This window comes from Meriones unguiculatus (assembly GCF_030254825.1).
Source record: "Meriones unguiculatus strain TT.TT164.6M chromosome 16 unlocalized genomic scaffold, Bangor_MerUng_6.1 Chr16_unordered_Scaffold_43, whole genome shotgun sequence".
NCBI classification, from domain to species: Eukaryota; Metazoa; Chordata; class Mammalia; order Rodentia; family Muridae; genus Meriones; species Meriones unguiculatus.
Window position 1 is genome coordinate 3,572,554 of NW_026843701.1, and position 13,238 is coordinate 3,585,791.

Genomic DNA, 13,238 nt, shown 5'->3' on the forward strand with positions numbered 1-13,238 from the left:
AGTGGCATAAATGTTCTGTTAGTAACCAAACTATTATTTCTTTTTTCTTTTTATTGCTTCTTTGTGAATGTCATCTCATGCACCCCAATCCCATTCATCTCCTCATCCCTTCATATCCACCCGCTGTTCTTACAACCTTTTACAACCTTTGTTTCCAGAAGAAAACAAACTAACAAACAAACAAATCTTACTGTAGAAGCTGTAATGTGTCACACTGAGTCAGACAGTCTTTTTGCCGAACTGTTCTTGCAAATATTTGTCGCAGTGAGTCATTCATCTGATTTGAGGTCTATGGATTCTGACACACTAGCAGTCCTGGATCTTCACTGGGACTCATCTTTGATATCCTGTTGTTGCTTTGTGTTGTGGAGCTCTTGCGGCTTTGGTTCTAGAAAACCAACCCGTTCCAAGTTCATCAGTTTATACATGTAGTAGATGCTTTGGTGGACCGACTCTATGTCCTGGATCTGGGCCTGGGTGTTAGCTGAGTTGGTCAGCCTGAAAGCTCTCCTATACCCATGCCACCTGTGTCAACTCCAACACTGCCCAGGTGAACGGCAGGATCAACTTACCTAAGTGCTGCAGTTGGCAAGGAGCAAGACCGGTTCTCCCTCATTCATTCCCTCGGAGACTGCTGTCCTGTGCACATGCCACCAGGGATATTTGTACTGTGCTGCCCAGGTGAGTTGCAGGGTCTGCCCTTGCTAGTGCTTCAGATGGTAAGGGGTGGGACCAGCTTATCTGCTCTCATGTCCTTGAGGCCAGATCACTCACTTATCACAGGTAAGGCTGGGGACATCTCTCCCATCCTCATGCCACTACTGCAGGGCAGATGAGGGGTATTCTTTGTTCTCTTAAACTCTCTCTAATAAAATACTTCTTTCTAAAATTTTTTCTCTGTAGTCCAAGAATTTCATTTTTAAAAGTTTTGATACAAGAATCCAAAAATTACACACCTGGAATGGCTTTTAAAGCTATTGAATTTACTGGAACAGAAACTCTCTGAGAAAGACACCCTCCTTCCCAAAGACATTCCAGTATTCCCACATCATAACAGTCTCATGGTTTAGTCTATTAGTGCACATACATATACATGCATTTGTCTGTGTGTGTTTATGTCTGTGTGACACACACACATATATATACACAAACATACATATGCATACATGTACATGCCAAAATTGGAGAGGAGCAAATAATGCAGTGAAATGTCAGTTGGTGAATGTATAAAAGGTTTGCCTTTTTACCACTTTTCTATAGATTTTAGTTTAGTTTAGTTTTATTATTTAAAGAAAAAAAATTATGAACAAATGAAAAGTCTCATTTGTTCATCCCATTGATTATGGGGTGTATCTTATTATCAGAAGTCCTGGGGGTGTTTTTGTTTGTTTGTTGTTGTTTTGAGACATGTAACCAGGCTGGCCTGGATTCATTGTATGCCCTAGTGACCTCAAACTTGCAATCCCTATGTTCTGTGTTCTAGGCCTTAGCCTCATAAAATCTGGGATTATATGCATTCACCACTACTTGGGCTATGTTAAGAAGTCTTAAGACTAATACATTTTCTTTCCCCAATGAATAGGGTTTTGGACAGTAAGCTCATTTTCTGTAGGAGCTAATACTACAGCTTGGTTGAAGCCTTATGTCTCCAGAGAGGCTCAGGACATGAGATCCAGATTCAGGATATTACTAATTTGCAGTTTGCTCTTATGCTGCCTGATGTCTTTTAGGTTGCTGGGCTAGATGAGCTGCATGGATTGCTCTGTTGCACTGGCCCTTGTTTACCAGTACTGATAAGGCACTTGTTCTTCTACATTTGAGTCTCCATTTTTGCCCTTAGGGGGTTGTTTAAAAACATATATAATGTGTATAGGAATATGCATGTCTGTGTACCAGGTGCACAGTGCCTGAGGAGGCCAAAAGAGGGTGTTGAATGCCCTGGATTTGGAGTTATCGATTGGTGTGACATGAGATTGGAGCAACAATGGATCCATCTCTCCAAACCCAAGAGGACCACTTTTCTCCAGAGTCTTTTGAAGAACCCAAGCTTGAACCAGGCCATTAATTTCCAGTTCCATGTGCTGCAAGGGTATAGTTTCTTCTGGGCTGACTTTCATGACATTAAATCCTGCTTTATAAGGAATACTCAGGGTGGAAGAAATTGTCTTCTCCATGGAAAACACCCCCTCCCATCACCATTGGTTAAGCCTGAAAACATACACACAAGTAACATTATACAAGTAACTGGCTAATTGTTTTTATATATTTAGGAACATGTGTGTGTGTGCATGTGTATGTGTGTAAAAACAACTAAAGTAAAAGAATTTGAGAAAGAACAAGGAAATGTACATGGGAAGGATTGGAGGGAGAAAAGAGAAGGGAGAAATGATGTATATTATAGTTTAAAAATATTACAGAAGTAGCTCCAGTTAGCATTTTCTTATGGGGTAGCTGGTTAACGTGCTATGCTTACAGCTACATCCTCATTTCTGGGGATCCAGGCGTGTTCTTTGTCTTCACACCCAGTTCTGGTTTAATAGAATGTTTGCTGCACATATCCAGTTTCCTAATGTTTGTTGTGGGAGGAATTTTCAAGTTCTGCTTTGTTATCAAAACTAGAAGTTCCTTAGTCTCTTATTTGTGACTCAAGTAAAAACCCTGTATTTTGTAAACTGTCCAAAAAGACTGTCCAGGATATATGCACTATGTTTTTAGTTTTGTTTTCAAGTTCCTATACTGAGACAAAATAAATCACATTTTCTTGGAGAAATGAACTCTTAAACTGATATTGAATGTAAGCACAACCAGATTAGCAAAAATAATTTCAATGAAATTTTTGCTACAATTTCAAATAGAACAGTGATACTTAAGTAAACTTTGCTATTGAACTCTACAAATGAACTAGTTTCTGCATTTTGGCCCCTAGAACTATGTCTGTGCAGCTTAGCACGGCTATTGCAAGGAGACCACATAACTGGTGCCTGCTTCCTGCAGTGGCTGTTAAGTGACTTACCTCAGATTTCTATCTATGACATTTAAAGGCATCTTTTTGTTTTTTTCATTTATTGCTTGCATCCTGCCTAGCTCTTCTTAGCCAGCATTTATTATTCTCTGTGGGAAAATGACACTGACAAATTCTTGGAGGGTTTCATCCTTGACTACCCTGGGAGTTTCAGAATCCCCAGATCCACCCTGTGGCTGGAGCCACTTTGGAGGCTCTGACTCAGGAATCCCTGCAGATGGCTGGGTCCAAGTCATCTTCTTATGGGTATGTGAATGCTCCCCATCAGTCCATAGATGTCTGTTTTCTTAATCTATCTTTACTATGCCAATATTCTCTCTGTGTGTCCCCATGCCAGTGTTAAAACTCCAGAAGTCTCTTTGCAGTGGCCCAGAAAGGGTGATTTCTAGATCAGGGACTGTTCGCTTCACTCTCATTACCATAGCCCAGGGAGGGGCAGTGTTCAGCTCTGAGGGTGCCAGGAAATTATAAAAAGACCCATGAACTCCATCCTGTCAGGCAGTTAAGTCCTGTCTCCATGAGTCAGTTACCCTAGTGTCTCTAACAACTAAGGGTGATTTCAGTAGGTCAACCTGTCTCTGAGGTGAAGGAGGATGCTCTTAGGGAATCTGAAATCCAGGAACTTTGGGAAAAGATCCCTTTAACAGTTTCCCCTGTGTCCTTGGAATGTCATAACCTTTCAAGGCTTCAGCATACCAAGAAGCCCCTAGGTACATGTCCTCAGACCACCCCTAGGAAAGAGATATGCAAACTCACATGAGAACCCAGGCAGCCAGGTGTAAGTGTCTGCAGCAAAGGCCCAACTTCCTCTTGAGAAGAGCAAAATAGAAGCTACCCTTTCTTCAGGAGAAGGAAGCACAGAAGGTTGTGTGTCAGCCTAGACAGCTAGTCAAATTACCTAGGCTTTCCAGGTCAGGCTACACTTTTGTTCCTTTCAGAACAGCTAGTACATGGTGTCCGCTCAGAAAGAACATGGACAAAATTTGTGGTCGCATCATCCACTGAAGAGATCTTGGTCCTGCTCTATGGCAGTCATTTAACCTTGGTGTCTTTCTGCAGGGAAGGAAAGTTCTTGACAGTTCTTGCTCAAGGAGATTTCTTTAAATTCTTGCTCTTGCGTCTAGCAATAAGACCAATGAACCCAGAACTTGAAAAATTTGGGGCTAGAGGCAAAAACAGCACTTTTATCCTTTATCACTGGAAATGTAGTGCTCTCTTCTGTGCTAGAAACAGTAACCATCCTTTCCCCTCTTCCTGACTTTGCTGTCTGTACTTAAGGGAGTTCTGCCTGGTAACCCAGGAAGATAGTTGATAATACTCACAGGATTCCAGGTGAAGGTCTTCCTATAACTTGACTTTTGCTTCCTGTTTGTTGACAGTTGACGACTTTACTGTCTTTAGACTGCTCTTCCAGGGTAGCGGTTGAGTTCTGCTTCCTGTTGCATGCCACTTGCAAGGGAAGCCTGTGGGCAGTTTCTGCATTAATCCTGTTCTCTCCTACCTTAAATACAGGAGCCTGCTTAGGGTGGGACATAGATCAGGCTATACTTACACCGCTTTTGCAGAGAAATACCGAGGTAAAAAAAGAAACAAGGGCATTAGTATGGATACCACCACACTCCCTTATAACTCCACCTCCTCATCCTGGTAACACACTAATCTTGTCCTCTTAGGATTTGAAACACTATGTGAAAAGAGCAGGAAAGCATCCTCCACAAAATTTATAATACTGGATGAAAGAAAGGCTGGGCTTTGTTGAGGCCCATTAAAGGAAGGCTATTTCCTCTCAATAAAGCCTGGCTACTTTTCATAGATTTATTTTACCTTTATTAAAGGCACTGTTACATGATTTCTTTTTAACCAAAAGATTGATACATGAATTGTCTTGTGGCTCAGGAAGGAGACATTACACTTAGACAATTAGACGTGAAACCTTCTATTGAACCTTCTGCAAATCTAATTAACTGTTTAGGACTTCAGTGATGGTGGTGAGATTGGAATTTTGCAGGCCTTGAGGTTAGTTACAATTTATATTGGACACCTTAAATAGTCATTCCTTGCCCATATCTCTATCATACCTAACATCCTATAAGTAGCAGATAAAACCCTTTGGGATTTATAAACATAAGAAAACACGCAACTTCCACCAACCAAATTGCTAAGGATGCAATCAGATAGCATCTCAGGTCTATAGTAGAGATTTCTTCCCTTTGTGTAGTGGTCTATCTAAAGTTTCCATCAACATTTTTTAAAAGTGCATTGATTTATGACTTTGCTTTTTCTGTAACATAAAAATTTTATTAAACTGCAGTTTATTAGAATATGGAATTCAAGATAACCTGAATCTGTGTTCCAGAGCCTTGGCCACTCTTATCTGACTAGAGAATAAACTATTAGTTATTTTCATTGGGCTGTGTTTGAAAGATTATAAATTATAGACATACCACTGTCTCCCTTTTCAAAAAGTTAATCCAAAGAAACCTGTCAATTACCTGGAAAGGGGCATTCCTCAAAAATTCGTAATTTCAAGAAATATAATACACCTAAAATCATGTATATAGAAAAAATGGGCTATCATTTTAGTGGGATATAGATCATTGTAGACAGTATCTTTAGTGACTCTGTGTAGCTCATTTTCTAAACGCAGTATTTTTATTTATGTCGTAGGCTATAGCTACTTTTATTCCAGTACCACACTGATGTTCCATTTTCAGTTTAAATCACATAAAATTGTTAGTTGATATTATTGAATTTTATTGTAATTAACATCCACAGAACTTGTCAGCTTTCAATGAAACAAGCCAAATGATAACCCCCTAACACTCACTAAAGGCTGGTCTGCACTGAGCCTGATTTCTGAGTGCTTTATCATCTTACTATAATTTAAAGTCTTTACCAAAGTCTGCCCACTATGTGTTCTAATTCTTCAGGTAAGGAATTCTTCAGGTAAGGTCATAAGAACTTCAAAGCTCCCCTTAGAGTTGGGCAGCTGATTCAGGGTCAAAAATCAGACATTTGAGGCCCAACATTTCCTCATCATTACAGTTGTATCTGTAATATTATTACAGATTTGAGCAGCAATACATTTTTTGCTGAATACATAAAATTTAATATTCTTCATTTATTGGGCAAAGCAAAATTAGTTTAGTTAAAATAGTTATCTAAATGAACTATACTTCAAAATTCTACATGTTAAACTAATAATCTTAGGAAAACTACCAAGTTACATTTAAACATTTAAAAAAGTTAAATATCTTACAAGAATATTTGTCTAAAACATCAAGACTCTGAATGTGTGTGTTTGATCTCAAACTGACTCCAAGATTCTATTTGTCCTAAGAGAAGAGAACAGTGCACTTTCTTTTTATTGTCCATTTCTGCAAACTATTTTGGATGTTCTGTACCCTGTCAATATTGATGAACACTTGAACATTTTATTTTTCTAAAATGTGATTAAAGACATGCCTTAATTGTAAGTTCCACTTTCTATGTGCAAATGCCTTATAACTTCGCACTGATCTTACCAAGAGGAAGTTGAGCGAATTTTGAGGGGAAAAAAAAAAAAAAAACAAAAAACAGAAAGCCTAAACTGCCATTCTCATCTGGACACACTTGAAAAGAACAAGCAGCTAGTGAGGTACGTGAAGTAGAGAGAATGGGAATTATTCAGATAGTTCAAAATTATAGGGCAATTCAATTTTAGTCAAATACTATAGACATGCTATCTTATTAACAACTTCCCATCCAAATGACCTTTGTGCATGTATGTTTGTAATGATGAAAAAGTGCCTTTTCTGTGCTAGTCATGTCATGAGCATTGATATCATGGGGAGAAGCTTCTACTCCAGTACAAAGACATGGTAAAAATCCGTAAGACTGTAGCAGGTACTATGCTGTGTGAAGAAAATAGGGAGAGTTAGTGAGTAATGGGAATGCTGAGATTGATGGCCCCTATCAGTGAACTAAGGGAGGGGCATAGGGGGAAAAGAGGGAGGAAGGGTGGGATTGGGAGTAGATGCGGTAGGGGCCACAGCCAGGATACAAATTGAATAAATTGTAATAAATGATAATAATAAAAAAGAAAAGAAACAATCAAATAAATAAATTAATTAATTTAAAAAAAAAAGAAACTCTCTGAAACTTGAGAAACCATGATGGTGAAAGCTGTGGCAAAGGGCATGCAGGCAGAAGGAGCTATAGATTCTAAATCTCAGGCTTAACCTGAGGCTGGATCCACAGGAACCCTGAACCTCTTCAAACATAAGGCATTTGTGACAAAGGATACTCTTAGAAAGTAAAGTTAGAGAAACTCTGAAATAATTTAGGTTTTGTTCTAAATCAAAAAAGTTTTCATGGAAAGCTTCAGATTCTCAGCCTAAAATCAGGTCTTTTCTTTCTACTGAACAGAGAACATATGGAGTACTGCTAAAGAATCACTTACAGTGGACAGAAATGCAATGGTGAGATCAGTTTAGAAGATCTTTTGTACTCAAATAATTGCTTAGTAGTATGTCCTCAACCCCTGAGCAATGTTCTGGAGATATTTGCTTCATAGATATACTCTAATATTAATGTTTTGGCAAGTACTATGGGAATATGTGCAATGACTAATATTGTTTTACATTATTATAGATCTGCATTGTCCATGAGCAAGAGTAAATCTCAGATCATATTTGCCTTGCCTGTTGACTTCTTTTCAGTGCAAACACCTGTTGAGATGGATAGGCTTACTTCTTGGCCACCTGCAGGGATTACTTGCTTCTCTCACCATGGGAAATGTTTCCAAAGTAAGCTAGTCTCAGTTGTTTGGGGACCAATAAGATTTCTTTACTTGTGGAGATAAGCTGTATCGTGTGCAGTCACAAGAGGATTAAGGACTTGTTTACCAGCTCATAAAGAGGTAGAAAAGGATCCGAGCTAGGTGTAACCTCCCAAGTAAAAAGAGAAAAATGCAGTTATGTGAAATGAACTTCTCAGAAAGCATCATGACTGTCATTGTTGGTAAGTGGTATAATGGAACAAACAAGCAATAAAAATTAGCCTAGGGGCAAGAGTAAATATTTTGTGGTAGTAGTACAATACCTAAAAGAGTTTATACTCTCTCTTAATAAAATTTTCAATGAAGACTGAAGGTTCTGACATGAGAGGGTAAGTCTTGCTTGTAATTTCTTTGTGCATATTATCTGTGAGAGTTGGGATTGAGTATTACAAAGCAGGTCTGAGAGAAAAGCGCCATAGAATCTAGAGCTGTGAACAGGATGAGGTTATCTCAAGGAGGCTACCTGGGCAAATGCACTTTGATCCAGGAATCCAGAGCTGGATGAGAACCAATTGGCTCTGGCCAGTTGGACACTCAACAATTGCAACACAGGCTTTTCTTAGTAGCTCTACAGATAGGGCTCCAAAACAAGCTATAATTTCTACAGGACAAGCAGAAAAATGGGCACTGAGTCCTGTGAGGGTGGGGGAATAGGGAGAGTTGTGGGGAGGTGTTTTACTCTCAGGTTTCACCCTCACCTGGCATGTTGAGCAGGAAACAACTGATAAACTCAGACATGATTAATAAGTCAAAATAAGACAATGATGATGTGCACAGCAGATTTTATGTGAAAGAGGTTTATTAGATGGAGATGGAGAGAGAGAAGAGAGCAAGACATGATAAGGGAAAAAGAAGGGGGTGCCCTGACAGAGAAGGGGAAGAGGGCAAGAAGAGCCAAGAGCTGAGAGAGCCAAGAGAGGCCAAAAGGAAAAGTGGCGATTGGTCCCTTTAAGGCACAACATAACCATGCCTGCCAGGTGTGGTTACCTGGCCATTGACCCATGATGACATCATCAGTTTCTAGGCAACCCAGAAACAGGCTGCCAAAATACTAACAATGACACTTTTGCCCAAGATCACCAGGAAGCTCTGGTTGAGGTGCAGTCTTAGCAAGACTACAAAATGTTCTCCTTGGGGTTATGTTCAGATCCTAACACCTTGTACTCAGAAAATCACTGTTTGGAAACACGGTCCTTACAAGATTATTATGCACATGTTTTTTGGTTGATGCATCAGTCTCTGCAGTCACCCTTGAGCCCAGCTTTTTGTGGCTTTTTTGGTCTCCTTGTGGCGCTCCTGTCCCCTCTGGGTCCTTCTATATCCCCCTTCTTCCGTAAGACTCCGTGGGCTCGGCACACAGTTTGGCTGTGAGTCTCTGCATCTGCTTTGTTCCCCTGCTGAGTGGAGTCTTTTAGAAGACATCTGTGGTAGGCTTCCATCCTGTTCCCTCTCTTCTACAGCTTCAGGTGTCTATCCTGTTTTTCCTTCTGAATGAGAATTAAGCATCCTCCCTAGGGTTCTCCTTGCTGTTTAGCTTCTTTAGGCCTGTAGATTTTAGTATGTTTATCCTATATTATGTGGCTAATATCTACTTACAAGTAAGTATATACCATGCATGTTTTTCTGCTTCTGGATTACTTCACTCAGGATAATATTTTCTACCATGCATAGAGAGGACATAAACCTCCAGCTCAGATGTAGCTCCTAAATAGCTCAGTCTTCATGTGGGTTCCCTAGTAAAGGGAGAAGAGACAATCTCTGACATGTGCTCTGTTGCCTACTCCTTGATCACTTCTCCTTGGTGAGGTGACCTAGCCATCCCACAAAGGAAGATGATCCAGACAGTCTTGATGGGACCTGATAGGTGAGGATCAGACAGTAGGGGAGGAGGACTTCCACTATTAGTGGACTAGGGAAGAAGGATAGGGGAGGAAGAGGGAGGGAGAGTGGGACCAGGAAAAGATGAAAGAGGGGGCTACAACCAGGATACAAAGTGAACAAGTTGTAAATAATAATAATAATAATAATAATAATAATAATAATAATAAAATAGATTATTATATTAAAGCAATGTCTTTAGAGAAGCGGTCTTCAACCTTCCTAATGCTGTGACACTTTAACATAGTTCTTCATGTTGTGATGACTCCAGCCATAAATTTATTCTTGTTGACATCTCCTAAGTGTAATTGTGCTAGTGCTGTAACTCCTAATGTAAATATATGTATTTTCTGGTGGTCTTTTGGGGGTTGTGACCCACAGGTTAAGAACTGGTGAGTTAGAGTTCTAGTACAATGTGACAAGTAGACATTGAGAGGGCACCTACTAGCTTTGGGCACACCTCGATCTTGGACTGCTAGTCTTTAGGATGATAGGACAAAAATCCCTATTGTTGAAGCTACACAAACTTGGTTTTTATTCTATCACTCCTAAGAGACTGATACAAGCCTGTTTATTCCATAATATGCAGCTAGTAGTCAGTGAGGAATGGCTGGTACAATCTGCTTTATGGGGTGGGCACATGTGGATGTGGAAGAAGATATGGCAGAGATGCCTGTCTGACGTGATGTGCTGTAATGTAAGAATGTCAGTGGCTCATCTTAACAAAAATAATCTACAATCAACGAAATCGAAAGCACTCAATGCAGTTCACAACACACTTCTTTATAGATCTTGAAAAAACAATTTTCAACTTCATATGGAAAAACAAAAAACCCATTTTAGCTAACACTATCCTGTACAATAAAAGAAGCTCTAGAGGTGTCACCACCCCTGATGTCAAGCTGTACTACAGAGCAATAGTAATAAAAGCCATATGGCATTGGCAAGGAAACAGACAGGTTGACAAATGGAATTGAATTGAAGACCCAGAAATAAACCCACACACACCTATGGACACTAGATTTTTGACAAAGAAGCCAAAAACCATACAATTAAAAAAAATAAAAATAAATAAATAAATAATGAATGGTGCATCTTTAATGAATGGTGCTGACCTAACTGGATGTCTACATGTAGAAGAATGCAAATCGATCTGTATTTATCACTCTGCACAAAACCCTAGTCTAGGTGGATCAAAGATTTTTACATAAAATAAAACCTGTTACACTAAGTCTAATAGAAGAGAAAGTGGGGAAAAGCCTTGAACTATGACACAGGAGACAACTTCGTAACCAGAACAGTAACAGCTCAAGGCACTAAGATCAGCAATTAATAAATAGGACCTCTTAAAACTGAAAAGTTTCTGTAAGGCCAAAGAAACTGTAAATAGGACAAAAGAGCAGCCAACAGAATGGGAAAAGTTCTTCACCAACCCTACATCCAACAGAAGGCTAATATCCAAAATATATAAAGAACTCAAGAAATTAGACACCAAGAAACCAAATAACCTAATTAAAAATGGGATACAGAGCCAAACAAAGAATTCTCAACAGAGTAGTCTCTAATGACTAAGAAACACTTAAATGTTCATCCTTAATCATCAGGAAAATACAAATCAAAATGACTATGAGATTCCATCTTACACCATCAGGATAGCTATGATTAAGAACTTAAGCAACAGCTCATGCTGGAGAGGTTGTAGGGAAAGGGGAATACTTCTCCATTGTTGGAGGGAATGCAAACTTGTACAACCACTGTGGAAATCAATCTGGTGTTTTCTTAGAAAACTGAGAATAGTTCTACCTCAAGACACAGTTATATCATTCCTGGGCATATAACCAAAAGATGCTCCACCGTATCATAAGAACAGTTACTCAACTATGTTCATAGAAGCTTTATATGTAATAGCCAGAAGCTGGAAACAACCTAAATGCCTCCCAACTGAAGAATGGATATAGAAAAAGTGGTATATTTACACAATGGAATACTACTCAGCTATTAAAACAGAGACATCATGAAATTTGCAGAAAAAAAAAAGGATGGATCTAGAAAATATTCTGAGTGAGGTAACTCAAACCCAATAAGACATGCATGGTATGTACATATGGATATGTATGGATATCCATATGTATGGATCTTAGTCATGAAATAGAGACCCAAGGAAGCTAAGTAACACAGAGGGCCCAAGGGAGGATGCTTGAATATCACTCAGAAGGGGAAATAAAATAGACATTGGAAGTGGATGGATTGAGTGATGAACAGGAGAGGAGATGGGAATAGGGGCCAGGGTTGGGGAATTAGGATTTGGGAGAGCAGTGTGTATGTGTGTGAATGAATCAGAAGAGATGTGCCAGAGACGTGTGATCGGGGAGGATGCAAGAAGTGTGTGTGGGTGACCCTAGCTGAGACTCCTAGCAGCAGGGGATATGGAGCCTGAAGTGGCCACCTTCTTTACAGGCAGCCTTTCCAGTGGGGAGATAAAGACATCAACCCATCTACAAAACCTTCGATCCCCAATTTTTTCTGCCTCCAAGATGTGCAGGGACAACAATGGAGCAGAGATTGAAGGTGAAGAGTTTAATTTAGCCTGGGTATAACTCCATTTTGAATTAAAGAGCCATCTTGACTGGGAGACAAATTCAGGTACCAGGAGATATCAGAGTATACATTTGGCAGAAAACAAAGTTAATTCTCCTAGCAACAGCCTCCAGGAAGTATCACAGAATAAATACTTCATAGAAAATAGAGACAATCTACCTGGCAATAATCAATGAGAATCAGTTGGGAATCGGGTGGGAACATTCTCTTCAATGTTTCAGATATAGTTTAGAAAAATAGCCGTTGTGATAATATGCTTTACCCATTGTGATTATATGCCTTAGCAATTGTGATTATGTGCCTCAGAGAAGCTCACCTCGCCCCTCTAACTTTTACCTCATCCTGTAATGTCAAGTCATGTGCCCCCGCCCCATTTGCTGTCATGGAAACATGTGCCCCCCCACTTGCTGTCATGGAAACACCCTGCTCACGGACTTTCCTTTTAAAAACCCTGCTCACTCAGAGCTCGAGGTCGCACTTCTCTACTGTTGCATCAGTGGGACTTGGGTCCTGAGTTCAATCACCCTTGTAATAAAGCTCTTTGCTCTTGCATCAAGTCATCTGAGGGTCCTGTGAACGTGGCATTACGAAGGAACTGCTAACCAAAGATTGGCCTTACTTGAGACCCATCCCAATCCCTGGTGCTATTAATGTTACTCTGCTATGTCTTTAAACAGGAACCTCTAAGTGGCTTCACCCATCAGCTGATGGAAATAGTTGTAGAGAGCCACAGCCAAACATTAGATAAAACTCAGGAGTCCTGTGATAGAGTTGGGGAATAACTGAGGGAGCTAAAGTAGTCAAGCACTCCACAAGAGGACCTACAGAGTAAACTAACATGGGCTTATGGGGGTTCACAGAGACTGAACCACCATCAAAAAGCATGCATAGACTGGTCCTAGACCCCCTGCACATACATAG

General features: G+C 39.9%; 1 long non-coding RNA gene across 1 annotated transcript in view; it reads left to right on the forward strand.

The window, feature by feature from the left end:
* The first annotated feature begins 631 nt into the window (after positions 1–631).
* The window catches only part of LOC132651424 (uncharacterized), a 33,095-nt gene continuing 20,488 nt past the window's right edge, over positions 632–13,238 (forward strand). Inside the window, exon 1 of the long non-coding RNA XR_009589096.1 lies at positions 632–681. This is a non-coding gene — a long non-coding RNA (uncharacterized LOC132651424). The remainder of the gene's footprint in view (positions 682–13,238) is intronic.